Below are 9708 nucleotides of genomic sequence, written 5' to 3' on the forward strand. Positions count from 1 at the left end.
TTCATAGCTTCACAGATGTTATGCCTAGACCTACATACATACAAATTTAAAATAATAGGCATATAATTTAAAATAATATCATTGTTTAATATTATAAAATTCTCCTCTGCCATTCTGTGCAACAAGTGTGAGTAATAGGAGAATCAGGATTTAGAACATGAAGAGAAGCAAGAAAATGGAGGCTCAGCATCCATTTTCTACTACTACTGGGAGATACTTTGTCATGCAATAATCTATTATACTTCACGCAGTCTGAGAGGAAGGATTTGACCAGTTAGTTGTCTAAATACTTACCCTGCTCAAATCCTCTTCAAACTCGGAAGCAGCATCCATCTCTATGTCAGCAGCACTTATTTAGAGGCAGCTGCCTTTTGTTTTAGGGACATAGGGCAAGAGATGTGGAGAAGTGTTTCCTTGAGACCTGAACAGTATTAGTAGAGTAGATGTTTAAAGATATGGGTCACACTGTACCTGTGCTGACTGCTGGATTCTGGATGACAAAGGTGCTCAGGTAATCCTCAATTAATTTACATTGTATGTATTTGCATATGTAAGGACCTCCAAAGTACACAGTCCAGGGCAGGACCCTCTTGTCTAATGAAAGTACTGAGTAGGTACCACTGGATAGGAGGTAACATGAGAGTAGAGGAGAGAGAATCCAGGGAGAGTGGAGAGACCAGAAAGGATAGAACTCTGGGGAATAAACACATTGTTTACAGAATGGATGGACTGAAGTATCCATCAGTAGGAAAAATGATGAAATAAATTACGATGCGTTCATTCTATGAAATACTAAGGAACTCTTTTCTCTCATTCTGTCTTTGTCTCTGTCTCTCTCTACATGAATATGCATGGACTGATCTCTAAAGTAAAACACAGAATAAAACAGCCAGCAAAGTGTAGGACAATAGGTATAACATGATTTAGATTTATATCACACACACACACACACACACACACACACACACGTGACTGCATGAAAAAGGACTAAAAGCAAATATACCAAACTGCTAAGTGTTTGGAGGTGCAAAGGGGGATTTTCACATTTTATTCAGCCACCTAGAATAACTTGTTGTCTCTGAACATGAGTTTTCTGTTATGTAAAAGAGAGGTAATAATAGTAATCACTTCACAGAGTTCTTTTTAAAAAATTGAGATACAATTCACTCACCACAAAATTCACCCTTCTGTACAATTCAGTGTTTTTTAGTATGTTCACAAAGTTGTGCAGCCATCACCACTATCTAATCCAGAACATTTCATCATCCCATAATGAAGCCCCATAACCCTAAGCAGTCACTCCCCACTCCGTCTTCCTCCCATTCTTTGGTAACCACTAATCTACTTTCTGCTTCTATGTATTTGGTTATTCTGGACATTTCTTATAAATGGAATCATACAATATTTTCAAGGTTCATCCATGTTATACCATGTATTAATAACTGTACTTTATTCCTTCTTATGGCTGAAAAATAGTCCACTGGATGAGGGTATCACAATTTGGTTATCCATTCATCAGTTGACAGACATTTGGATTGTCTCCATTTTTTTGCTATTATGAATACTGTTACTATAAACATTCTTGTACAAGTTTTTGTTGTGAGCATATGCTTTATTTCTCTCAGGTACCTATCTAGGAGTGGAATTGCTGAGTCATATGGTAACTCTATGTTTAACTTTTTGAGGAACTGCCAAACTTTTCTACAGCAGCTGCACTATTTTACATTCCCGTCAACGATGTATGAGGGTTCCAATTACTCCACATCTTTGCCAACACTTGGTATTGTCTGTCTTCTTTATCACAGTCATCCCATTGGGTGTAAAGTGGTATCTCACTGTAGTTTTAATTTGCATGTCCCTGATGGCTAATGATGTTGAGCATCTTTTCACATGCTTATTGGCCATTTGTATACCTTCTTTGGAGAAATGTGTATTTATATTGCCCATTTTAAAATCAGTTTATTTATCTTTTTATTGTTGGTTTGTAAGAGTTCTTTATATGTCCTTTATATTAATCCCTTATCCAATATGTGGTTTGCAAATATCTTCTCCCATTCTGTGACAGTCTTTTCACTTTCTTGATAGTGTTCTTTGAAACAAAAAAAGCTTTTAATTTTGATGAAGTCCAATTTATTATCTTTTTTATTGCATGTGCTTTTGGTGTCATATTTTTAAAAAACATTGCCTAATCCAAGGTCACAAGGATTTGCAACTATGTTTTCTACCAGTTTTAGCTCTTACATTTAAGTTGTTGATCCATTTTGAGTTAATTTTTATATATGGTGATAGATCACAGAGTTCTTATGATGATTCAATGAAATGAATATTGCATACTACGAAGCAGATAGTAAACTCTGTGACTGGTAGCTAGTATTATTACTGTATTATTTGTTTAACAAAACAACCAAACACACAACAATCATTGAACAAGCTTTGCAGAGAAAGATCAATCTTATTACTTTGTGGTCACATCTGCTTTTTGAGAAAAACACATAATCACCTAATTTGGCTGTCTACCTTGTTCACCATTTTTGGTAACTGCTAGTTGTTTCCAGAAGATGAAGACTTGCCATGGGTAGAGATTTCAAAGCAGAAGCAGTTCCCAAGGACAGCCCCACCACCCTGGATAATGAAGCACCTCTGGCACAAGCATAAAGCTCCCCACAGTGACTATAGGAGGAAAAACATGCATTTTGACTTAAGTATTTTTCATGAAACTTTATGGTTTCATCCTGTGTTTCTGTGTCTATGTGCATATATATTTTTGCACCTGACTTTACGTAGAATTAATTAACTTCTGAGTATTCACCCACTACCCAAATGTTCCAATTAAGTCAGGGCCCCAGCTACCCAAATACGCCAAATATCTTCTCTGGATCTTCAGTATTCACAGTGACTCCATATTGGTCTTTCTTTGAGACAGTGTCCCTGAAATCTCAGTGTTTTTAATGCGGGTGGAGGGGTTGCTCCCAGGTTACAATTGGCAACATCTGGAGATATTTTTGGTTGTCACAACTGAGTGGACACTACTGGCATCTAGTGGGTAGAGGCCAGGGACACTGCTAAACATTCTACAATGCATAGGACAATCCCCCAAAACAAAAACTTATCCAGCCCCAAATATCAGCTGTGCTGAGGTTGAGAAACCCTGGCTAGATATATGAGTTGATTATGCTTACATCTTGAACTAGGACAGCAAGATGTGAAAACTCTGGAATTAGACACAGCTGGATTCAAATCTGAGCTCTTCCACTTACCCCACTCTGTGACCTTGTGCAAGTTTCTTAACCTCTCTGAGCCTTAGTTTCCTCAGCTAATAATCACTCTAATATACATACGTATGTATAATCATCTTATATATATATATATCTAAAATCATCTAATATATAATATGTGGCATAGTGACTGACATATAGTAAATATTCTAATATTAGATCACATAAACCTAGTTGATAATGATATCCTAATAAAAATAATAACTTAGAGGGTTTTTTTTTAAGTCAGGTTTATTGAGTTAATTTACTTAGGGTAAAATCATCCTTTTTTTAGTATACAGTTCAATGAGTTTTGACAAATGTACACAATTGTGTAACCACCAAACAATCATGATATTGAACAGTTTTATCACCCCCAATTTCCCTCATACCCCTTTGTACAAATTCCCCACCCCACTGATCTACTTTCTGTACCTATCGGGTTTTTTGGCTCTTTTAAAACATCATATAAATGGAATCGTAGAGCATGTAGCCTTTGAGTCTGATTTCTTTTGCTTACATAATGCTTTTGCAATTTATCTATGTTTTTGCACGCATCAGTAGCCTTGGTCCTTTATATTGCTGAGTAGTATTTCATTGTTTGGATGTGCCACAGTTTGTTTATCCATTTACCAATTGATGAACTTTTTCTTGTTGCCAATTTTTTGGTTATTATGAACACAGCTGCTGTGAACATTAGCATACAGGTATTTCTGTGGACATCGTTTTTATTTCCCTTGTAACTGACAAGTTTAATACCAGGAGTGAGGCTTCTGGGTGCTGTGGTAAGCGTATGTTTAACTTTGTAAGAAGCAGCCAAACTGTTTTCCAAAGTGACTGTGTCATTTTGCATTGCTGGTCTACAACCTGGCTAGCACGTGATGTTGTCAGTTTTTGTTTTGTTTTATAATTTAATTTTAGTTAGTCTCGAAAGTAGGTAGTGGTATCTTATTGTGTTTTTAATTTGCATTTTCCCTAATAACTAGCAATGTTGAGTTCCTTTGTTTTGACTTCATGCTTTAACATACAGATGATTTTGGGTGCTTTAAATCTCACATAAACTATATTAGCTGGGTAGAAATAAACAACATGTTTATACTGATGAGAATTAAATGCATGCCTTCTCTCCACCCCACCATCACCAAAGTGACTGCTTCCCCATTTCCCATAAGAAAAGAAATGTCTGGTTTTGTACACTCTAGCAACCCAGAGCTGCAGCCAATCTGCGTCATCCTCACTGTGTAATTAGAGGCTGGAGGTGCCCACGTGTCTCATTTTTAGGATGCTGTGGGCTACATTTGGCCCAGATTAGGTTATACTTTAGGCATTTCACTGCATATCTCCTTTTTCCCCTCAATGTTCTGGTTCTCAGAAGGCTCTTAAAAGAACAAACAGCTCAACTAACACACCACTGTAAAGCAATTATACTCCAATAAAGATGTTTAAAAAAAAAAGAACAAACAGCTCTGGGTTGGAGTGAAGAGTCTCCCTCTCTGAGGACAGTGGGGTGATAGAGACTTCCCTCAGGCACTCTCTCTAAGGCAGGAAAGGAAAGAAAAACAAGCCCCACCAGCCCTTGAGGGCGCAGTGTCTTAGGCTCAAACCCAGCCACAGCATGCTTCTTCATATGATAAAATCATCTGTCCACAAGAATTCTGTTTGTTTCACCAAGTGGACATTGTCCTGCCCTCCCTTCTTCTCACATGGAACCCATCACCATCACCACTTTTCCTTGCTCTCCTAGTTATGGTTGCCAGAGAAAATAGAGGATCCCCAGTTAAATTTGAATTTCAGATAAACAACACATAAATTTTCAGTATAAGTATACCCCACATAATATTTGGAGTCTTCTTCCACTGCCAATGTTGGAGGCACTAGCTTATTTTTATTAAGGGAGTCAAGGTCTTACTTGGGGAGAGAACCAAGAACGTACTTGATTTCTTTTTAGCCCTATGCTTGTTCTTCTCCCCCTCCAAGAGGCAGGGTATATAGACAACTACTTATTTTCTCCACCACTACATCAGTTAGGGGACTTCAGAAGCATAAAAGACCAGAGCCAGATGGCAATGACGTACTTTTCAGTAGCAATTCCTGTTTCAAAAAAAAAGAAAGCTCCTTCTGGGCTGGCTCTGTGTACAGTCAGATGAAAAACTGACCACCCCACTTGTTCAACACAGCATGGCTGGGGAAGGAAGCAGGCCAATCCTTATTAAAGGGTCACTTAAACTCATTTCTGGAATCAGCCTGATATAAATTCATTCATTTAATGTTAAACTTTTTGAGTCAGTGCACTGCTAGCAAACCCACTAAGAGTGAGCTTCTCCTGCAGAGAAAGGCACAAGCAACGTCAAACCCTTTAGCCTCTTGTATAAGGTTAACGGGAAAATATAAATATTTATAAATAAATATAAATAAAAGTAAATGGAATAAATGCTATTTTTAAAATAAGAGGAAAAAATGTATTGACTGCCTCCTATGTCCAAGTTCCCTACTTGCATTACCTGAATGCATCCAATTTTTTTTACTTAACATACTTGTGGGCTGGGTGTTACAAAATTCTGAATAGTTAAATAATTTCCCAAATGCTAGTGGAGTAGCTTGGATTTTTATTAGGATCAGTCTGATTCTAGAATTAGGTCTCCCTACTAATCCACGTAAGTCTGACAACCATAATTACCCGAGAGAAGGAAAGAGGAACTTCCCAGTGAAAATGCTTGGTAGTGTATGGGAATTCTCACAATGAATCAGCCCCACAGTACATGGCCTATGATTCCAACAGCCAAGCAGAACCCACGCAGGCAGCTTTGACAGTGACATGAAGGATGGGCTCCAGGTGCCGCGGCCGTGGATAATTTAAGCCCCTTCATTGGAGCTCCAGTGAAGGGCCAGGACTGGAGATTAGTGTCAAGTCATTGACACAAAGGGAAATAAAACTATCTTGTAACTTCCAGAGGCCAGGGCAGGGAGGAGATGAGGAATCCAGGCAAGCGGAGAAATCCAATCATGTTTCTAGCCACCAAAGCACCATGAGTGACTATGACTCTGAGGTAACGTCTGGGCCAACCACAGCTTGGTCCTGTGGCCTGGGACCTGTGTCCTCAGGTGTGATGCCAACAACAACAAGAGTTAACATTTACATGGCACTGTCCAGGTGCCAGGCTCTGCTCTAGGTGTTGCACAACTTTTAACCCATTCAATCATCACAATAACCCTTTGAGAAAAGTACTCTTATTATCTTCCTTTCATCCTTGAGGAAATGATGGCAGAGAGAGGTTACATAACTTGCCCAAGATCCCTCAGTGAGTAAGTGGCAGAACTGGAATTCAAACAGAACAGTCTGGCTCCAGAGCCTGTGCTCTTAACCATCACACCATACCACTGTGTGCTAAGCATCTGCACCTGTCCACGAGGCAGACCAAGGCAGTGCTGGTAAATTCTGAGGAAAGGATTGAAATTAGCAGCTGGGATCAGCTTTCCAAAGGAGGGCACTGAATATAGAGGAGAAAGTCAGTGGAGAAAACCACGGTGAAAGGAGGGATAGAGAAGGGAAAGCCACAGAGGTAGACAAAGAAGGAACAATCAGAGAGATGGGAAGGGAAGCAGGACTGTGCAAAGGCAGGGGAGCCCAAGGAGGACGAAGTTTCAGGAAGATAGGTCATCCACAGTGCCCAGTGCTGCAGAGAGATCAAGAAGGGTGGAGCCTGAGAAACAGACATTGGAATTGGCACTTTGAAGCTTGCGTTGATGAAGGTATGGGTTATTCTGTTTTGGTTTTTTTTGTGGTACGCGGGCCTCTCACTGTTGTGGCCTCTCCTGTTGTGGAGCACAGGCTCCGGACGCACAGGCTCAGCGGCCATGGCTCACGGGCCCAGCCGCTCTGCGGCACCTGGGAACTTCCCGGACCAGGGCATGAACCCATGTCCCCTGCATCAGCAGGCGGACTCTCAACCACTGTGCCACCAGGGAAGCCCGGTATGGGTTATTCTTGAAGGATACATACTTGGCTGCTGTAATAAAGGCCAAAATAACAGTGTGAAGCATACTTCCCCTTCATATAACAGTCCAGCATAAGCAGTTCCAGGCTAATACGGCCCACCATCTTATCTTGGTGCATGAGGTTTCTATCTCATGCATGAGGTTTCTCATTTTGAGCATGAGGTTTCTATCTCAGGTCTAAAAGTACGGTTCCTGTCATCCCTCCATAGTCTAGGCAGCATAAAGGTTAAAAGCTTCATAGAAAACGTACGCCTTCCTTTCAAGGGGATGGTCCAGAAGTTATGAACCTGGCAACACCTAGCTGCAAGGGAACCTGGAAAATGCAGTCTTTAGCTGGGAAGTTTGGTACTCAGCTAAAACTGATGGGTTCTATTTCTAAAGGAAGAAAAAGATGACACACATTGGGACACAACTCTCTACCACAGAGGTCACCAGTCACCTTTGCAGTTAGTTTCACCTAGTGGGCTGTAGGGAGTTCACAGGGAGAGGGTGGAGTGAATAGAGAGGAAGAAGGACCATGTGAGAAGATTAGTGGTCACTGGAAATAGAGAAAAGAGATGGAGTTTGAGGAGTAGCAGAATAGAAAGATGGTCTGTACAAAATGGGGGGAACTAGGTATGTTTATGGAGAGCAGAAAAAAATCAAGAGGGAAGAGAGAGACCAGATGCTGAAGAGATCAGCCTTGGACACTTCTTTCTTTGAAACAAGAGGGCAGGAGAAGACAGCGAGTAAAGATGTACATTTCAATGTGCAGAGTAGGGAAGCTGAACAAGCATGGGTTCATGTGGCCCTGACGCCAGCCATGTAGGTGAGATCATCCACCTCCATAACTGTGTGTTTCCAATTATGAAGGCTGCCGGGAGCTTACAAAACGTAAGGGTGATGCCTCATGTGCTTGACTACTGTCCTGTCGCCTGTCTCTCAGGGGGATGTAAGTAACTATGCACTATCTCTCTCCTACAGAGTTAGAAACCTACACAGAGCTCCTTCTCACCTGGAAAGCCAAATAGACACTGTGGATACAGAGATGGCCCCCAATATGTTAAATCAGTGAATAAATGAATGGGTGAATAAGCGAATGAACAAACACATTTCACGATTCCGAATAGTTGCATATGCCAAAACATTTAAATTCCTCTTCAAGCAGCGTAATTCCTTACAGGCTGACATTCGTCTCAACAGATTCCATTTCCAAACCTGCTTCCTTCTCCTCTAAAACATGAGAAGGATATGTCCCCTGGAATTTCTGAGATGTTGTGGATATTGTTAGGCAGTATCTATCCAGGTTTTTGTTTGCGCTGTTAGAGGAGCTTGTGAGGATCCACTCAGGCTGAATGTTGACTCCTTCCAGTTTAAAGAAATAGGACCAAAAATAGGCTGCTTTTTCCCCAAGAGGAAAATATCCTTCCATGGAAGTTTCCAATTGCCATAATGTCATATTGTTTCAGATGTCAGGCCAGCCATGTCAGAACTCAAGAATCCAGATATTTCAGACGAGGGAACTGCCCCTCTCCTCTCTCCCTCACCCTCAGTTTTTACAGTTAATTGTTCATCATCTCTACTTTGTATTTCAGGAGATTACTTCTAGGAAGATGGTGAAATTAACAGGAGAAAATCAGATCAGAAGTGGCCGTATCAGCCATCAAGTCCCCACAAAATCAGAAAGTCTTTCATCGTGAAGTTATTGTACGTGGTAATGTGTTGAGGACTAAACAAAATGACAAAGAGCTAGTGGCTGCTGCCTGCGCTGGTGTCAACATAGGTTCAGAAGCCTCCTGCTGTAGGATGGTCCCAACCACATGACCACTTGAGACCCTGCCCTGAGTTTTTTCTGAAACAAGCCCATTTTGTTGGTGAGTCACAGAACACCTTCACTGTAGAGGGAGAATCTCCAGGTTCAACTATTACAATTGCAGAAATTATAAGCAAGCAGAACGATTCCCTCACTTCTAATTACAATTCCTCTTTCGGGCTCCAACATGAGGAAACAGTGTGCTAGCTTTTATCCTCACCTCCAGATTGCCAGCTCCCCAAGCAGCCCTTACCTTCTGAAGGACAAAGCTGCCTCTGGTTTTCTACCCTTGGAAATCTCCCTTAACTTGTCTCTCTCCAAGACAAGACATTCTTTGAAGCATTCTTTAAAGCCCAGACTCTCTGGCACGAGACAGAAATAGGGGTGCAAGGGACGTGAACTAACTGTCCTCTTCCTTCTCCAGGAAAAGTGGCTTTTGGTGAATCTATTTAGGCGCCCCTCACCTCCTCCGTGCTCTCCTTGAACACTGAGCTTCCCACTGTTCTTGGCAGGGGACAGGGCACTAACACCAATACCCACTATTGGTCTCAATACCCCCTGCCTTCCAGATTACTCCACTAGCTCTGGGGGACTACCAGTCCTCCTGTATCACTTTTCTTTGACATCAGAGCCTCTGACTTCTCAGTCCACATGCCAGAGTGGCCA

The sequence above is a fragment of the Hyperoodon ampullatus genome, assembly GCF_949752795.1.
Source record: "Hyperoodon ampullatus genome assembly, chromosome: 5".
Taxonomy (NCBI): domain Eukaryota; kingdom Metazoa; phylum Chordata; class Mammalia; order Artiodactyla; family Ziphiidae; genus Hyperoodon; species Hyperoodon ampullatus.